Raw genomic sequence first — 20,197 nt, forward strand, 5'->3', positions numbered from 1 at the left:
TATTTCTTTGGCTGTGCAGAAGTTTCATATTTGGTCCCAAAAGTTTATTTTTGCTTGTTTTCCTTGCCTCAGAATACATATCTAGAAAAGTGTTGCTGTTGCTGACATCAGAGGAATTACTGCCTGTGCTGTCTTTTAGGATTTTGATGGTTTCAGGTCTCATTTTGAGTTTTAGTCCATTTTGATGGATTCAGGTCTCATTTTGAGTTTAATCCATTTTGAGGTTTTTAAAAATATATTAAACTTCTTTATTTGAGAAGAAAGAGAGTGAACAAGAGAGAGAGAAAAAACCCAAGCAGGGAGGGGCAGAGGGAGAGGGAGAAGCAGGCTCCCCACTGAGCAGGGAACCTGACACCGGCTAAGTCCCAGGACTCCAGGATTATGACCTGAGCCGAACAGACGAACAGACGCTTCGTCTGAGCCACCCAGGGGCCCCTTGAGTTTATTTTTGTATACGTGTAAGAAAGGGATCTATTTTTCATTCTTTTGCACATAGCTGCAGTTTTCCCAGTGCCATTTGTGGAAGAGACTTTTTCCCATTGCATATACTCATCTCCTTTGTCATAGGTCAATTGACCATGTAAATGTGGGTTTATTTCTGTGCCTTCTTTCCTGTTCCATTGCCCTGTGTGTCTATTTTTAGACCAGTACCATACTGTTTTGATTACTACAGCTTTGTGGTATATCTTGAAATCAGTTTTGTTCTACTTTTTCAAGATTGCTTTGGCAGCTGGGGTCTTTATGGTTTCATTCAATTCTTAGGATTATTCCAGTTCTGTAAAAAATGCTATTAGAATTTTTGATGGGGATTGCATTGAGTATAGATGCCTTAGGTACCATGGACATTTTAACAGTATTTGTTCTCCCAGTCCATTATCATGGAATATCTCTCCCTTTGTTTGTGTCGTCTTTAATTTCTTTCGTCAATGTTTTATAGTTTTCAAAGTATAGGTCTTTAACCTCTGGTTAAGTTTATTCCTAGATATTTTATTATTTTTGGTGCAAAGGTAAATGGGATTATTTTCATAATTTCTCTTTCTGTTACTTCATTATTAGAGTATGGAAATGCAACAAATTTCTGTGTCCTGGTATTTTATCCTGGAACTTTACTGAATTCATTTATCAGTTCTAGTAGTTTCTTGGTGGAGTCTTTAGAGTTTTCTATATATTGTGGAAGCTGCAAATAGTGAAAGTTTTACTTCTGTACCAGTTTAGATGCCATTTATTCCTTTTTCTTGTCTGATTGCTGTGGCTAGGACTTCCAGTAATATATTGAATAAAAGTGGTGAGAGTGACTGTCCTTATCTTGTTCCTGATCTTAGGGGGAAAGCTCTCAACTTTTCGCCATTGAGTATGAAGTTAGCTGTGGGTTTTTCATATATGGCCTTTATTATGTTGAGGTGTGTTTCCTTTAAACCTAAGGGGTTTAAGGGGAAGGATGTATTTTGTAACAGAAACAATGTCTGGGTGATTATTAAGTTTCTTCATTATTTAAAGTAAAGCCTACTCATAATACAGAAATCTACTGTATTTTATATTCAAATGGACTATATGTCAATAAACCTTTGTGTTAAATAGGTTTTGAGTAATTAGTGTGGGAGTATAGTCATCATTTTTTTTATTTGTTTTTGTTTGTTTTTTGGGGGTTTTTTATTTATTTTTATTTTTTCATTTTTATTTATTTTTTTAGTTTTTTTTATTTGTAACATTATTTCTATGAGAAATATGGTGTCATTACTTGAGACTCTAAGAAATACCTTCTTTCTTTCCTCTTTGACTTGGCTTAACAAGTATAGCCCCCACTGCCCATCTAATGAAAAAAGAATGAGGCAGCTCAAAGAATGCTGTGTGCTCTCTGGAGTTTAGCAGAACTCTCTTAGCTATTGATTCTAAGGTCACAATATACTTGAGGTCAAGGGCTACTTCTTTTCTTCACTTGTGTCTCCCTTCTTCTCAAGCAACCTATTATACAGTGGACATTAACATATACATACATTAGATCTGAATGAGTAATGACCTCACACTGTCAGTGGAAAAGCAGGACACTGAAAGTCCGTACCATGCAGTGACAAAATGTTCCTCCAATCATTATTTATCATTTCCTGGAGTCAAGTGCCTTTCAATGACAAGACTTTAGGAAAGTAAGCATCTCTTAGTAAAGTATCGTGGTTGAAATTATGAATTTGAGGGCAGGGTGGGCGGGGGTTCTGATTGCATTCAAAAACTTATATAAAGAAAATGACAAACTTATTAGTTCAAGGCACTGTCAGAGAATCGGAAAGCTTCTTTACCTACCTTAAAATAAGGCCTTATTTCTTGAATCAGTGGATCTGAGTTACCAAAAATCAAACCTGTATATGATTTTTGCAGCTTTATGCATCACAGCACAGACTTTGGAGGCATCTGGGAGAATGGGATCACCAAAATGGAAATACTTGAGTAGGTTCTCATGGTACTTACTGGTAGTTCTAATCTAGCTACCTTGAGTCTGCAAATCTCACTGAGTCATAGAAACAGTCTTTCTTCCTCTCTCTGACAATCTTTCTCTTTGCCTGATCACCTCTTATATTACCTGAGGTGGTCAATTTGCTAGAGGGTGATGAATCTCCTTAAGGTCAATCCCTACTACCTCTCATTGCATCCAGACCCAGGCCCATTCCATAATTAGATTCAAATCCTAGAATACCTGAGTGAAGAAAAGGAAAAAGATAAAAACTGAAAAATATGCATGATTACAGTCCTCATTTCTATATAGTTGATTCTACTTTATAATTAGAATCAGCTCCCCCAGGGAGTATAGTATTTGCCACTCCCTTTCCTCCACTACCCTTATACTCTTCCCACTGTCAGCTGACACTTCAGCTAGTTGTGATTATTTATCAATTTTGGTGGTCCAAACTTTCATTCCTGAAATATCTGAACCATTAGTGGTTCTTTGCTTGGCTTGGATTTGCTCTAATCTTCTAGTAGCTTTTACCATGGACATGGACAGTTGCCCAGAGAATCCCGGGACTTTCACACATAGTTCTTCCCCTCTGCTGTATAGTACTAACTCTTTTTCTACTTTATAATTAGGATCAGTTGCCCCAGCCAATACAGTAATCCCCTTCTTTGCTTGTTGGCTCAGTGTTACACAGAACCCAAAGTGCCTAATGTAGCCATCTCAAATCCCATTTGATGGAGCCCTCTGGTATTTCTTAGAGAAGTATTCTTGCTTTGGAAACTAATATTTAAGATCTCCTTTTAACCAATCTGCCAATCCCATTTGTTCAAGCTTCTGACTTGTTTTTTTCAAGCCCCCTGTGTTTTCAAGCCTTCCTGTCCAACAAGCCACTTGCCCAGGAATCAATATAGATCTCCACTTTTGTTTCTGTCTTTGCCACGCAAAGTGGACAGTCCGGTTTTAACACGTATGTCACAAAGTCTTCCTCCCTGAGGTCTTGCCATCTTCCCATAGGTGCAGAGTAGGGCTCTACAGTGTCCCTATTGGTCATGAAACTGATAAACCTCCACAATCTTTCTAGTCTGATTGGGACAAACTTCAATCTTGTTTTATCTTCAAACTTCTATCTTGGACTCTTTCCTTGAAGCTCTTCTCTTCTTTCCTTCTCTAAGACTCCTAACATAATCTTTACTATAAAAGATAAGAAGAATTTTTGAAACCTCAGATAGATTTCCCCATGCAAAAAAATTCCAGAAGTGGGGCGCCTGGGTGGCTCAGTTGGTTAAGCATCTGACTCTTGGTTTCAGTTCAGGTCTTGATCTCAGGATGGTGAGATGGAGCCCCACATGGAGCTCCATGCTTGGCACAGAGTCTGAGATTCTCTGCCTCTCCATCTTCCTCTGCCTCTCCCCTCACTCGCACACATTCTAGTAAATAAATAAATAAATAAATAAATAAATAAATAAATAAAATAAATAAATTCTAGAAGCAAAGAAATAGAAAATAATCTGGCTACCTGCTGGAATAGTTGGAGAGGAAAACAAATTACAAAGAACTAACAAACAATCTTATCTGACATTGTCAATTTGCCAGAGGGTGATGAATCTCCTTAAGGTCAATCTCTACTCCCTCTCACTGCATCCAGACCCAGGCCCATTCCATAACTAGATTCAAATCCTAGAATACCTCAGGGAAGAAAAGGAAAAGAGAAAAGAGATTATCCTGTACATAATTCTTTGTTTTTCAAAGCTCTTTTGAATATTTTATCCACTTCTCGCTAAAACACTGTGATATAACTAGAGGTAACACTATTATACACATTTGAAAGTTAACACAACCAAAATCTAGAAGGAATAAAGTGTCTTTGCCAAAAGCTCCATAACTGCCTAAGATTATAAGCGGGACCAGGGTTTTCCCTTCTAGTATAGGGACAGGAGAATGAATGCACAAACCTCATGGTCACCATGTCCTGGGGGAGCTCTGATTTATGGAGTAGAGAAGGAGAGAAACTGGTAGAAGAAAGAAAAAGCAGCAAAGGGCACTCAAGAGAGAGTGAACTCACTGCCCCAAAGGTAAGAACCAGCCAGGCTTTTCCAGAAAATGCTGGTATAATAACCATTGCCATTTTTCTTTTGTATATTATCTTTTTATTAGTACATTATCAAGAGTTTTTAGAGGCAAAGAATAGGGAAGGACACAAAAAGCATACTCAAACCCAAATGAGTATTTCAGAAAGATCAAAAAAGCAGAGATGGGGAACACAGGTCACCTAGTGAGGGCAGACAACTTCACATTCCAAAAATAAATTTGTGTCTGATGTGAAGTTATATAAACTTAAAAGCCAGAGAGGGAAAAAAAAAACTGTCGTGTTTGTATAATTTGAGATTTTTCTTTTCAGCAAAATGGAGTCCCTGTTGACCAAATCAAATGAAGAATTTATTTTAAAAGCAGTATAAGTTCTTGAGGTTTTGCTTGCCCTCCTTACTTTGTGGGTTATAGATTATGAATTAAAGAGATAACTCTGCATATTCTCTAAACTGCTCCTAGCTTTTGTATAAAATTATTCTAGTAAAACTGTGTTTATTCTTACACAGTCCTGATTTGGCTTCTTGAATTTTTTTTAAAAGGCTCCAGCAGGGGTCACTATAGCCACATTAGGCCCTAAATCTGAGTCTTTTATGTGGTAGTTTAAGGTTTATATCCACCCTTTGTGTTGGTTTTCTGTTTGAGACTACATAGAGCCTCCCTGTCCCCAGATGTTATCTGAATTCATTTCAAAATGTACTTAGAAAACATACTGCAAATGTTCTCCTGTTCTCTTTATTTTTTTCCTGTCCTTGCAGATCATTTATCCCCAATGACTCTGGAGTCCTTTAGGAGAATTTGTTTTATCTAATGAACTAAATTAGATTTTTTTTCACCTCTGAGAGTTGTAACGAATATAAAATATTGTCTATTTCCTTAAATATATTATATAAAAACAAAACACAAAATTCAACCGTATCCTGAAGGGCTGTCTTTTTGGGGGGGGTTGGTGTGGTTTTTTTTTAAATTTATGAACACCTAAAAAATGTGTTAGCTTCCTTAGAACCCACCCATCCCCAAGAACTCTAAACTTCTATTAATTGCTTATGCTCCTCCATAGTTATTTTGCTGTGTATACGAAATCATAAAGGGACTAGTTTACACATCCGAGAGAAGGGTAGGGATTTCGATGACAGTTCTAATTTCAAGCATCCTATTGTCAGATTACATACTACATTTTTGCTCTGAAAACATAGTGACTCTACATATGACTTGAAGAGCTAAGTGCCCATGATGCTAGAAGGTAGCTATCCAGAAAAGTCACTGTTACTCCCAGAAGGTCCTGGTATTCCCCCAGAATCCTCAGCTTTGGGATTAAGTCCTTAGTCTTAAACCCTAATTCTTAGGGCTTTTTAGAACTGTGGTTCTATTTAGGACTACTCCGCAGGGACTTAGTGTGCCTCAAAAGGCTCCCAAACTCCGTAAGTTTATACAAAACCTAACAGCATGTCAGGAATCAAAGAAAGTTCACTTTTTATACCCCGTGGGGCAGCGTCTCTGGTCCTTTGGCCTGATGCACGTGGCGTCCGTGTCTTGGCACTACTTAAACTAAAGCAACTCTTAGCAGGGGTATGGTGGCCCATTTAATCTCATCCTCCCCTTCCCCCCTTGCACATCCCCGTCCCTTTGAGCTTGAGCTTGCCCGTCTCGGTGGCAGTCCTCGCTGCTGCTGCCATTTCCAGCACTGCCATCCTGAAGTCCTGGACTAGGCGGGTGGTGGGCCTTCTGCAGTTGACCAGGGTGGGCAGGCGACACCTGCAGTGAAAGCAGTGGTATGTGGCTCGGAGCCGCGGTCCCCAAAGCTCCCGTGTGGCCTTGGACTGCTTGCCGTTGGGGCAGCCAGCCGTCAGTCCCTAAGGAACCCTTTGCCAGAATTAAGGCCCCCGCGATAGCGGGCGCCCCCTTGCCAGCCACAGTGGTGAGCACCTGGGAAGCAAAACCTTCCCAAGTGGATGGCGCCCCTCACCCCAACTTCTGCAAGGCAGCCTACTTTCCTCGGACGTGGCCTCCATCACCACCTCCGTTCTGATCTCACGCAACTGGACCGACTCCACCGCCACACCTGACTGATCAAATTGCCCTTGAGGCGCATCCCGGCCTGGACAGGTGCGCAGCCCGTGGCCCAGGGATGCCTCACCCGCGGCGATGTGGGGGTACACGCCCCACACAGGGCTGCCACGCACAGGCAGAAGGTGGCCTTCAGGGAAAGGTGCGTGAGCGGTTTCCACCAGTGTCCCGGCCCACGTCCCCCCGCGGGGGGCTTCTCTTGGATGGTACTTAGCGAGCTGGAATCCAATTGCCTGCGTATGGTCAGGTGGTCACCCCACAGGCTCCTGGGAGGCCGGAGCTCTGGCTGTCACAGGTGTGTCCTCAGCGCCTGGCGCAATACCTGGCACTTAGCAGGTAGTAAAAAAACAACAAAAGTTGGAGGTGTATCCTCTATGAAAGACTTTGGTATTTTTACTGCTTTGTTGCTACCACATTAGTAGATGAACCACCTACACAATTTGAGAATTGAATTTTTGCTTAGTATTACCAAGAATTGGAAATGCCTATGAAAGTTCAACGATACACTGCATTTAAAAATAAATTTAAAAATAAATGAATAAAATAAAAAAATAAAAATAAAATTTTTAAATGCCTTGTAAATCAATCAGTCAATGGTCCATGTTTGCATTTGGGGACAGAAACAGAAATTAATTTTCAGCTTCACTCTGAAAGACCAAAGGAAATCTTACCAGAATTTCCAGTTTGACATCTCACGTGTGGATTTATTTCAGAAAGTCTGTCTTAACACCATGATATCTTGAAAGTAATTCAAAGGAATTTTAAGCCGCACTGAAATATGTTACAAGTGACCTACATTTAAAGGTTAAAAAAAAAAAAAAACTGTTTCCTGTGTTTCTTAAAGTAAAAGATAATTTATTTTTATCAAACTAGTAGAGTTTATCCTCTTTTATTTAAACAAAAAATAAAAAAAATAAACAAAAAATCACAAGTGGCCCAAGTGGAACCATTTTAAGGACTAAAAGAGGTCATAATTCATATGAGTGATTTAAAAAGCCTATTCAATGATGTAGGTTATGTCTCTTAAATTTCTAGAGGCCAAACTTTGGATCTAGAGTTTGTACCAGAATATCTCCGTGATCCCTTTCAAATATGAAATTTCATGATTCTAACGATAAATGCAAATATAAATAAGTTGCCAAAAGGTGTTCTTATAATTTTTTATAAGCTTTGATATAAATCTCATAGATACAAATATAAATATGCTTAAAATTCTGGGTTTCTAGGATAGTTTTTAATACCTGACAGAAGCTGAATACAAAGTAATGCATATTCATCATGGAGAATTTATGAAATATAGAAAGCACAGACTTAAAAAATCACTCATCATCTCTTCATTGAAGAATAATTACTGTTAACATTTCAGCTTATATACTCAGTAAACAAAGTGACTGCCATGTGACTGTTTTCCCAAGTCACTAAGTATTTTTATACATTATTGTTCGATGATTATATGCTATTATGTCATATTTGACGATTTAGTTCATATTCTATTGTAGGACATCTAGGTCCTTTCAAATTTCTGTCATAATAACATTTCAAAACACATCCTTGGTAGTAAGTCCTTTTTGTAGACACATATGTATGTCTTTTTTTAAAAAGACACATTTTTAATAATACATCTTTAAGAATTTGAGTCATTTTTCCAAGTGATCCTTCAGAAAGATGTGTTGATGGAGATGTGCAGCAGAGGTACTCACAAGTGCCTGTTTCCCCCCATTTCCAGGGTGATCGTCTTTTAAGAACATTATTCATCTGATCTGGGCACAGTTTTGTACTACATCAGAGGAGAGGGCTTGTTATGTTGGGCTTCTAGCCAGAAGCAAAAGAAATGTACTGGAAGTGCTATCTTGTCAGGTTTTTGTCTTTAGGACTATAATAATTCCTAATATTCATAAAGATGATGTCCTCTGGACCACACCTCTACGGAAACGTCAAGCCACAGGTAGGAAGTGCTTAGATGGTACAGATTTGCTCATCGGGGCAATAGATGACTGTTCACTGTCTTAAAAAAAAATTTCTAAGCTAAAATGATAATAATACATGTGAATCAGAAAGAATCAGAAAGCAAATATTCTTGGATGCCTTAGAGCGCAGGTTGGAGACCAGAGTGTTCTGTTTAAGGCTATAAAGATCTGTACTCTGGGCCCCAGAATTTATTTTGGCTGCTGCCTGAATAGGATAATGTTTTCTCTGCACGTTTTCCTTTCTTCATCCATAATTTCATTTCATTCTGGGGGACGTTTTTATTTTATGTGATCCCTTCATTTTTGCTCAGTCTTTGGGGGATAGGCTTCCTGTGATTTAAAGGTCAAGCTTGGCCCTCTGTGTAGTTGAGGCCGTTAAACAGGTTCCGAGCCCGGCGGTCCGTGTGTTTGCACTTGGGGAATTCCTGGGCTCGGCAGGAACGTGGGGGCAGGAGGGGGCAGCGGGGGGTGGCAGAAGGTGGCCTTCAGGGAAAGGTGCGTGAGCGGTTTCCACCAGTGTCCCGGCCCACGTCCCCCCGCGGGGGGCTTCTCTTGGATGGTACTTAGCGAGCTGGAATCTAATTGCCTGCGTATGGTCAGGTGGTCACCCCACAGGCTCCTGGGAGGCCGGAGCTCTGGCTGTCACAGGTGTGTCCTCAGCGCCTGGCGCAATACCAACCGTAGAGCTCTCTGCTGGGAGAAGAGCGTCCCTTAAAAAGAAAAAAAATCTGATTCTCAAAACTTTTTCTTTGCTTTCGTATTAGTTTCCTATTGCTGCTCTAACACATCACCACTAATTTAGTAGCTTAAAACAATTCAAATTTATCCTACAGTTCTAGGGTTCAAAAGCCTGAAACGGGTCTCACTGGGATAAAATCAGAGTGTTAGTGGGGCTGTATTTCCTCTGGGGACTCTCAGGAAGAATGCATCTCTTTGCCCTTTTCCAGATTTCTAAAGATGACCAACCTTTCATGGTGCACGGCCCTCGTCTATCTTCACAGCCGCCTATGGCTAGGCAAGGCTTTCCGAGTAACGAGCAAAAAGTAGCTATTCACAAGAGTAAATGCAAAAGACAAGAAAGAAATACCAGGAAAAATATCAATTAATATTCAAAAAGTCATTTCCTATCACAAAAAAAAAAGAAAAAGAAAAAGAAAAAACAGCATGTGTTTATGAGGACCAGCTCTACGGCCTTCTCATTTCCCCACAAGACTTTATTGGGCAATAGTCCTTGTTCCCCCGGTGTCCACTGGAACAGCTGGATTCCTATTGCCCAACTGATAGATTGTCCTACTGATCCCCAGTGCCTTCTCCTGGACACTTGCTCCTGCACCCAGGGCAGAAGCCCCGGTTCTCCTTTCTACTACAACTCTGGCGATCATGGAGGATGACCTTCCACAGTCTTCTTTCTCCCATCCATCTCAGCTGCTGTGAAGAGACATTAATTACTCACTAATATCCATGTGCTACTTCAAATTTCCCAGCCCCTTTGCAAATGAGAAAGCCATCTCACTACTTCTGGACAAAGGATCATGAACTGAAGTCACACATTTTGCTTCCAGACCAAGGCATTTAAGAACTTGGTGCTGTCTCGGTTCCCCCGCCATAGAAACCCGGAAGCTGCGTGTTGAAATGGCAGGATTTAAAAAAAAAAAAAAAAGCATGAGTGATAGATAAGGCTTCGTTTTTATATTTTTGCTTGAGATTGGCATTCACCTTTTAACGCAGAATAGTTTACATTATCCCGACCCGATAGAGCTACCATTGCCAGGGTCAGGCTCTGGAAGTCATGACTGGAAAGTGTTCCACCTCTGAAACCACTTCTCCAAACTTCACATTCTTAGTTTTTTAGACTCTGGTCATTTTGGTTGACTCACCTGGATCACTCACCACTCCACTTGGAGCTTGCAGGCCTCTGATCATTTGTTTTAGTCCATCTGGGCTGCTCTAAAATACTACACACCTGGGTAACTTATGAACAGAAAGTTGTTCAGTTCCGGAAGCTACAGGTGTGAGATCTGGGTGCCCACACAGTTGCGTGAGAGCAGTCCTCTGGGCTTACGGCCCACGTGTTCTTTCTGCATCCTTACGGGGCAGAAGGGCCCTAGGGACGTTTCTGGAGCCTCTTTTTATAAGGGAACTCATTCCACTCATGAGGATTCCACCCTCCTGGCAAGAGCACCCCCTATGGCCCTACTTCCTAATACCATCATCTTGGGAGGTTAGGATTTCAACCTATGAATTTTGGGGCTACGCAAACCTTCAGACCATAGCACTCTTCCACCATCTTCCTCTCGTCTCTGCCTCCCTATGGTTAGTGTCCTCCCCTATTCGGTCTATACTCCATAACCCATCATCTCGGCCACTTGCCTGTCAATATTCTAACTTACGTCGACTCATTGTCCGCTCGTAGCACGTGTCTGGCAAAGCCCAAGCTGCATGAATCCAGGTACCCACCTCTATGTTTGGACTCAGGCTCCAGAACACTGATAGACGAAAATCATACAAAATGGCAGGCTTCTGAGCTGTCAATGTTGCTTGGCAATCCTATTGTGTCTTTACGGTCCATTCTAACTTAAACTCCAACCCCTCCAGCCTCTAGCCCTCCACCTACCAGAAAATGACGTCACAACCTTTCAAAAATCAGCTTCACACACTTACCTGCATCTGTATCCTTCCCGTCCTTTCCCATCTGCTCTCCATCCTCATCCTCTTCCAACTTCTCAGGAATCTTATGTTGGCAAATGTCCTTCGTCTCTATAATAACTCCAGTCTTTCTCCTTGGTGGTGTTCCCAGCAGCAGGTAACTATTCTCAAATCCGTCCCTTTATTATTATTATTATTTTTAAATTTATTTTTTATTTGAGTTCAGTTTGCCAACATATAGAATAACACCCAGTGCTCATCCCATCAAGTGCCCCCCTCGGTGCCCATCACCCCATCACCTCCACCCCACGCCCACTTCCCCTTCCACCTCCCCTAGTTCGTTTCCCAGAGTTAGGAGTCTCTCATGTTCTGTCTCCCTTTCTGATATTTCCCACTCAACTTTTCTCCTTTCCTCTTTATTCCCTTTCACTTTTTTTTATATTCCCCAAATGAGCAGGACAAATCCGTCCCTTATTAAAGAGAAAAGAAGGTAACACTTAAGTGTAACACTTCCCTCCACCTATGCTTTTCTTGGCTCCTTACCTCTACCCAACCATCAAGTGAGGGAATCCCGTAGGGTGGATCACAAACCCTCTTTTTCTTCCGCTCTATCCTCTCTATTCAGAAAATCTCACCTACTCTAAACAATTCAGTCTTCTTCTTATTTCTAGTTCAGACTTAACGCTCTGAGCCCCAACCCAGGTAGCCCGAGGCTTACCTGATATCTCTTCACTGGGCTCTCTGCTGCCTTAAACTCAACGTGCCCAAAACTGGACTTGGGAGATTTCCCATCGAGTTTGCTCCTTCTGTAGTACTTCATAAATGGTATCAACAGCCACTCAGATACTCAGGCCAAGCATCTGGGAGTAATCTTTTTTTTGTTGTTTTTTTAAGAGAGAGCGCTCATGAGCAGGGATGGAGGTGAGGGAGAGGCAAAGGGAGAGAATCCTCAGCGGGCTCCACACCCAGCAGGGAGCCCCAGGTGGGGCTTGATCGCACAACTCTGAGATCATGACCTGAGCCAAAATCAAGATCCAGACGCGTAACCTATCAAGCCACCTGGGTGCCCCAACCTTTGAATCATCCCTATCCCTTCCCTGGTGAAGTATGGACACAAGTATTACCTCAGTTCATTACCTAAATATCTCGAGTCCTTTCACTTTTATGTATCCTCCCTCTCTGATTCAAGTGACCATCATCACCGGCTAGACTACCACACGCTTCCCCTCACATCTACTCTTGTTGGACTCTGACCCGTTCTTCACTCTGCATTTTTAAAATGCAAACTTTAAATTTTTCAGTAGCTGTTCATTTGCTCTGAAGAAAAAAAAATCCAGATTGTTATGTTTTAAAAGATTTTATTTATTCATGAGAGAAACAGAGAGAGAGAGAGAGGCAGAGACACAGGCGGAGGGAGAAGCAGGCTCCACGCAGGGAACCCGACGTGGGACTCAATCCCGGGACCCCGGGGTCACGCCCTGAGCCAAAGGCAGGTGCTCATCCACTGAGCCACCCAGAAGTCCCCAAAAATCCAGAATCGTAACATGATTTTCACACTCCATCTCACTCTTTAACCTTACCTCATGCCCCTCTACCTTTACCTTCTATCCTTCGGTCCTATAATACTTAGAACATCACAGGTGCTCTATACATATTTTTGAATGAATAAATATGTTTTTAAAACAGTTTCCCAGGACACCTGTGTGGCTCAGTCAGTTAAGCATCTGCCTTCAGCTCAGGCTGTGATCTCAGGGTCCTGGGATCGAGTCCCACATCGTGCTCCCTGCTCCACTTGGACCCTCTTCCTTCTGTCCCTGCCTACCTCTCTCTTTCTCTGTCCCTCATGAATAAATAAATAAAATATTAAAAAAAAAATAAAAGTTTCCCCTATTTATCATGTTATAACATGAGCTAAGCATGTTATTGCATGCTCATTGCTCTAAGCATGGAATAAAATATCCCTTGAAACTTCTTTATGTGGCTGGGCTTAAAACCAAGAAAGAAAGTCCCCAGGTATCAGAAGGAAAGCGGGAACTCCGGGTCCGAGCGCTACATGGCATCTTATGCCCCACACAGCTCGTAGAACTATTGGAACCAGACATACGCCTTACGAGCTGGAAATGGTTCTAACAACTGCCCTGGAAGAAGGTTCCAGGTTCTGGGACCTCCTAAGAGGAAAGTTTGAGCTATTTAGATAACCCTGGGGTCACAAAAGGTTGTACTGACTTTGAAATGAAGCCTAAGGGAACCCTGCCCATCAGCCCAAATAATCAACAAGGTTGAGAGTATCCCAGGGTCACGGAGGAGCCGCCACCTGCAAGAACTCAAACCCCCAGGCCTGTGCCGTGCCCGGACGTGGCGTCTGAATCACGCGGCCTGAGTGGAGGAGGCTGACCTGAGAAACCAACCTAAAAAGGCGTCCGATTCTTTTGCTCAAGTTGAGACAAAAGCACTTTAAACCACTTCCCTAAAAAAAAAAAAAAAAATTAATAAAAATAAATAAATTAATTAATTAATTAAACCGCTTCCCTGCAGAGAACTCTCTTCTAATGACTAAATTCTTCTCCAAATTTCTAACCCATTGCACGTCAAGTACTATGCATGAGGATCAGCAGACGGAGGAAGCAGGAGGCCCGGCTTGAAAGAGTTGAAAAACCTGAGTGGAATGTTTACAAAGCATGTTCAAAATGTTCAAAGGGATGAAGGAGGGAATGTAAACCATAAAGGAAGAAAGCAATGAGAAAAAAAAAAAACCCCTAAGAATTTGAAAAAATATATATTAGAATTTATATAATTCACACACCCAGTCTCCCCTCACACCTGCTCCCCTTTGCGGTGCCGGTTGGCACGTCCTCTCCAGGGGGTCACTTTGCCGGCCGGGAGGGGGACGTCATTTCCTCTCTAATAACCCTGTGGCTCTCTCGCCTCCCTGTTTAGCAGCACTGGGCGCAGAGAGAGTTTTTTGTTCAACATTTGTCATTCCTGTAGGAAGTGGACTCCACGAAGACAGGCCCCACGCCTGCCTGTTTCCCTCCAGATTCCCATTGCCTAACAGCGCCAGGCCCGGGGATTGTCCGCAGGGCAGCCCCGCCTCCTCGGCTCAGCCCAGCACACACCTGCTGCCTAGAGTCTTATTAATAAGACCCCCTTCACGGCTTTGAGCAACGAGTTATGTGCACACCCTAACCATTGGCTGATCGATTTACTGAACCAAAATGCCTAATTCACCATCCCCCTCTTTTCCTGCCCTTAAAATCTCATTGAGAGCTCTGGTTTCCTCGATCCTTCTTCTAACCTACAAATTCTCCCCAGTCATTTTAGTTTTCCTTCTTCACTAGATGGTTTAGATTGAGCTCTTTCTGAAAAAATACCCTGAATCTCTCAACCCCCTTCTTTTCTCCTGTGCTACAACCTGGCAAATCTCTAGGTCTCTAGCAAATCCGATGAAATTCCTTGCTGCTTTACCTGGATTGATATGTTTTGGGATTTTTCTCTAGGAGTAGAATGAGTTGAGACCATTACAAAGTCATGGTCTCTGATCTCAGCTGGGCCTTCAGGGCTTCCTAGCAATAATTCCGTAAAGTTCCGGCTGACTGCAAACCTGCCTCTGCCTTCCCATCATCACACTGTACTTGGGTTTGGGGTTTGAGACTCTTTTTATTCCACCGAATAGAATTCTTTGACAATGGGGCCTTTCCCTTGCTCCTCTGTCTTCTTCCAGCAACTTACGGATTTCCTGGCACAAAGTGCTGGAAATAAGTGCTCGGTGAATGAATGAATGAGGACTGGAATGAGTGACAACTGACGCAAGCAGTATAAGCAGGAACAATGGAACACAATGGTAATGCTCATGTTATGTGACAATAACAGCATCCAACTTATAAACTTTTTAGACGATGGCAAAAGAAGCAGGTATACACTGTGTTTCTTGTTTGCGAGGTATGTGATATGAGACATTATAATAATTAAAACCATCGGTACATCACAGTAGCACTTGTATTATGCTCACGCCTAACTGGCACTACGTGCCTTTATGGTATCTGTTCCGAGCAGCCCAAATGGCACTGAGATCCAAGGCTACCTGAAGATTTTGTCACGGGACCTTGCCAGTGATGATATTTCAATATATGTTCTCAGCCTTACAAAATATCTTCAGTCTTACTGAGTTCCTATAGTTCCTGCCCTAGAAAAAGCTCCTTCCTACATTTCCTACCATCTCTGCCATTATCTGGAAATATCCATCCTAATCCTCATTCTGATTGTCTGGTCTCTGTTTGCCTTCCCCTACCTCTGCTGACTTCTCTGTTCTTAATTTTTGTCCAGCCCCTGGACACTGGTATCTTTAAAGTCTTCTGGCCTCTCTAATACCTGTTTTCTATACCCCCGAGATGATTCTGAATTTGGCAGCCATACAGTCTTTATCTCTTGGATCTAGGTTAATTCGTGTCTGAGCAAATCGTATTTATAGCCCAACCAAGGGTCCTTATACAATCAGGATCATCATCCTAAATATCCAAGAAATGCAACTGGTTCAACAAAATGTTTTTTATGTGACTATGTTCTTTGACTCAACCACCACCACCGCCACAACAACCAGGGACTAGTGGGTTCGCTAAAACATCTTTTTTTTTTTTCACTTAGAATTTAGGGTAAACAATTGTCTAGCAACTCCCCGGGGTATGTGTTTTTGTTGTGGTGATGTTAAGTGGTGACCATCACTGAGGAACAGCTTAAATTCACCCAACTGAGGAGATTCTATTCCTAGATCCTATCATTCTGCCAGCAAGAAACATAAGCTGGAGAGGGAAGGGTTGAAATTAGAGACTGCTAAGTAATCTTTGGCAACTGTGTGGGCCGCATCTAGGTGTACTGAAGAGAAGGGCCATATTTATATGGAAGAGCGTTCTTTTTATTCGAATGTCTCTGCTATTATGCTTCTGCATTCTAATATCACATGTTTGTTAGTCAATATCTAAAATCTGGGAAGCAGAGTGATGTGGTGGAATAGAGCATCCGACTGACCTGGCTTCTAACTGATTCTATCATTTGCTAGTCTTGTGATCTTTGACAAGTCATCAAATTTCTCTGAGACCATATCTTCACCTGTAAAATGGGAATGAGAATACTTACTTCGCGGGGTTGCTAAGATAACAAAAAAAAAGATACTTTAAAGTATATGACATAAAATCTGGCAGAAAATAAGCCATTACGTAAAGCAAGTTTTTCATTAAAGTTGTTGTTTTCTGGTTTCGCCTTATTCATCAGCATGAACGTGGTCCCAGGACTTGAAGCTGGAAAAGGAGGTGAAATGAATTTTTATTTTAGTTTGAGAACTATGGAATTGGGCCGGTTTGCCAATAGAGGTTGGCTATTTAGATGAGTCTATTTGGTTTCAGGATGATGTCCAGCCTCATCCTTCACCAGCTGAGTACTGCTTGTTCCAGAATTGCGTTGCTGAAAGACTGGAGTCATACAAAGTCAGGCAGGAGTGTCTCAAGAAAGCAATGCCAAGACACAGCTTTGGAAACATGGTCTAAGAGGCATCCAGTAATGTTTATCAGCATTCTGTGCAAGGAAACTCGACTAGAATGTGAGGTAATGCAGGAGAACAGACAAAATTGAATTTTACAACATCAGCAATATTTATGTCTGGGATAGACTTTAAAGACTACTAAATATTATTTAAGCTCAGAGTCCAATTCCTTCATTTTATGGATGAAGAAGTGGGGGCCTGGAGAAGTTAAGTAACTTGCCCAAGTTAACAAAGCCAGCTGTCTTTACTAATAATCCAATATATTTGCCACTGAACCCTCCTGGTGACACAGTCTCTGCTCCATGAGAGTCATAGAATTATAACCCTCAAAGAAAAGTCAAGATGGCCAAATCAGTTGACTGGACCGCTAACTGAGATTTGCCTCACTTTCCCAAATTCATACCAGAGAAGGGTAAGGCCCAGCTCTCCCTTTCAGAACTTTTACGTGGGATTTCTATTTTCTTCAGTTTTTGATGGTTTCATAAGTGCTGGTTTATCATATTGTAGGGGAAATAGAGGAAGAATCAGTATTAATAAGATGTGTTTTTGCAATACCCTTAACTGTGAAATTGTATTTCCTGCCTTTCAAATCCCATTGATTTCTATATATTATAATGCCAGGGCCGAGGGAGAAGGTAGGATAGTGTGAGGTATAGGAAAACCAGGCAGTCCGTTAGAGTTGTAGGTCAGCAGAGTAGGGGTGAGGAAAGTTGTGAAAACTAGACAGGCCAGCAGGTATGAAGGCAGGTCTGGGTATCCCAGGCCTGTAGGTATGACATTCACCTGCAGTGCTTGCAGCACCCAGCCTGCCTTAGAGCTCTGTTTCCGCAGGTTTGCTCTGAGAGTGTCCCAAGAGCTGTCGCACAGGCTCCTTTGTCATTGGGCCTCTATGCCACCACGCCTGCTAATGCTGGTATCACGAGATCCCTCTGCATGAGGCACAGGGTCTCATTTCCAGAACTCCAGCAGACCCTCCGCTGGGATGTTGCTCCAACATAACCCAGCTTCTGGGAGACGCCCTCTTCTCCAGTTGGCCACTCTGTCCTAAGAAGAACAGACCTTTCCCTCCACTCTCTAGTCTTTGAAATCACCAGACCGGGGGAAGAGAAAATAATCTAAAGCTAAATGAGCTAAAATTAGCTAAAGCTAATCCACAAGCTAAAATGTCTTCCTAAGTCCCCGTTGCCCATCCCAGGAGTTCTTAGACCAGAGCTGTCCATTTTCTTCTGAAGAAATTTTAACTTCAAGGTGTGAATTTTCCCTATGAGCCCCAGGAAGTATTACAACAAAATGCAACATCCCAGGGCCCTGCTGGGGGGGTCTTTGACCGCGCAGCTCTAATCAGCAGCTGTAGGACGGGGACCAAGCATCTACACTTTGAACAAGTCCCCACGTGATGCTGATCCTACTGGTGCACGTACTGCACCTTGAACAGTACAAACCGAAATGCGAGCAGACCTCGTTCCTGACCTACCTACTCGGTGTCACCCCAAACACCACTATAGGGCAGCTGGGGGAAGTGTGCCCGGGAGGATGGGCTGGGAAAAGATCTGCCCCCCTCCGAACCACCTCTTGCAGACCCGGAGGGGGGAATAAACTTTATGGTGTTTTCTTTTTCCACATGAATTTTTATTTTGTAGAAGCGTAAGAGCTACCTTCAGCGGCCCTAAGGGTGGCCACCCCCTCTCAAACCTGCAAGTGTTGAGCTTGGCCAAGGTCTCCCGGCCACAGATTCATTACCCGGGTTTCCGCGTCGCGTCCAGCGTTTGCTGCTCTGACTGGTGACGTGGGGCCACGGGATGCATGTGGGGGGTGGGCTGGCCGGGCGGGAAGCTGGCTCAGGACCCCCCCTCCCTGGCCTCTTCCCGGGGCTTGCTCTGGGTCAGGCTGAGAACAGAGTCCGAGGCGGCCCCGTAGCGCTTCCCTCCAACACGGGCCCCGATGGTCCAAGGTCTTCCTAAGTATTAAGCGTGTCCCCAGTGTGAAGGCAGAACAAAATAAAGCTTCCCGGACCTGGAAAGGCTTAGCTTGTCTCGAAGTCACGGTCGATGGCCTACGTCCCCCTTTGGGGGCCCCGGTGGCAGGGAGGCTGCCGGGAGAGGGGCCGCTGTGGCCTCGGGCTCCCACGAAGCCTGGGTGGCCCGACGAAGGCCCAACCGTCAGGAGCTCCAGGCCCCGGTGCCTTTAGTCTCTCTCCAGCCCCCGACCACCCACCTGCCGCTCTGCTCGCTCTGCTCGCCAGTCCCTCCTCCCTCCCTCCCTCCCTCCCTCCCTCCCTCCCTCCCTCCCTCCCTCCCATTTTTTAGTCTGAAATTGGGAAGATCCACTCTTACCCCCTCGCTGCCTAACAAGCCCTTGGCTCCAGTCACCCCGCACCCTCTTCCCTCTTCCCGGCACCAGCCGGCTTGGCTCCCTGCTTCCCTCTGCTCCTCTCTAAATATTCATTCCTGCCTCTAAACCTGGTTCATCTGAACTGTCTATAAAGCTTATATATAAATAGAGAGAGAGAGAGAGAGCGCGAGAGAGCGCAGGACAGCTCTTTTGAGGTCCTTTATTTCTAACACTTAAGTTAAAACCATCCCCTTTCCCCTTTTTCCTACTCCTCCTGTGCTCTCCAAATCCGTGAATTTGTGGGACCTCTTTCGTTTGCTTTGTCTTCCTTCACCTAAAGTCCTGGTCCTGTAACTTCCCCTGTTGTGCCCCTTATGCAAGTACACATTCAGGAGCTTTTATTATGGACTCTAAATAATATTAATCATATAAAGATCTGTTTTTCATTAGGGGACGTAAGATAAAACAGTATTCCTTACATTTGTTTTAGATGTAGTTAGAATGCCAGATAAAATAACACTTTGAGATTGGAAAAATAAACCTCATGGGTTTCTCTCATATATGGGAATTGAGGAATTATTCAAGTATTAAGCCTTTTTTTCTTTACAGGAACTGCAAAGATGCTTGCAGTTTACTATAGTATTTTTATGTATATTTATACAACATGATTTTCTGTGAGTAAAATTCTAACTAGATAGTGATACTTTCCAGTATACAATGTACCCCCATTTTTAATACATTACTTCTAGAGTAATTAATAGATCTGAATCATTAATGATATTATTGTTTTCGAGAAGATTTTGAGGGTCTTCAAAAATATCTCATGTGTCTTTCATAGCTTTACAGAAGTAATTTGTCCAGAATCTGCAACTCCGAGACCCGCTATGCTGTTTCATTAATTTACCTTCTCCTTCCAAAATATAATCAAGTGTACGGGGAAGGAGGGATTGATCTTGTTTCCCTTGGCATTCTGCTCCGTAACTTACAGAAAAGCATTTTGCCCCACAAACTGTCACTGTAGTAGAAATTGCCTTTGGAGTCCCACGTCAAGCGGCGTGAGCTGTGTCACGGATTCCCCAGGCGCGTCCCCCAGGCGTGGCAGGAGGAGAGGCCCCCCGGGTGGTC

The 20,197-nt window shown here is 42.9% G+C and overlaps 1 protein-coding gene across 1 annotated transcript in view; it reads left to right on the plus strand.

Annotated features, from left to right (window-relative positions):
* The window catches only part of C37H2orf88 (chromosome 37 C2orf88 homolog), a 106,527-nt gene that overhangs the window by 21,326 nt on the left and 65,004 nt on the right, over window positions 1–20,197 (plus strand). The window contains exons 4-5 of the transcript XR_004812477.2: window positions 8,322–8,540; window positions 16,605–16,803. The gene's annotated coding sequence lies outside the window, so the exon portion shown is untranslated. The remainder of the gene's footprint in view (window positions 1–8,321; window positions 8,541–16,604; window positions 16,804–20,197) is intronic.

This window comes from Canis lupus, chromosome 37 (genome assembly GCF_003254725.2).
Source record: "Canis lupus dingo isolate Sandy chromosome 37, ASM325472v2, whole genome shotgun sequence".
NCBI lineage: Eukaryota > Metazoa > Chordata > Mammalia > Carnivora > Canidae > Canis > Canis lupus.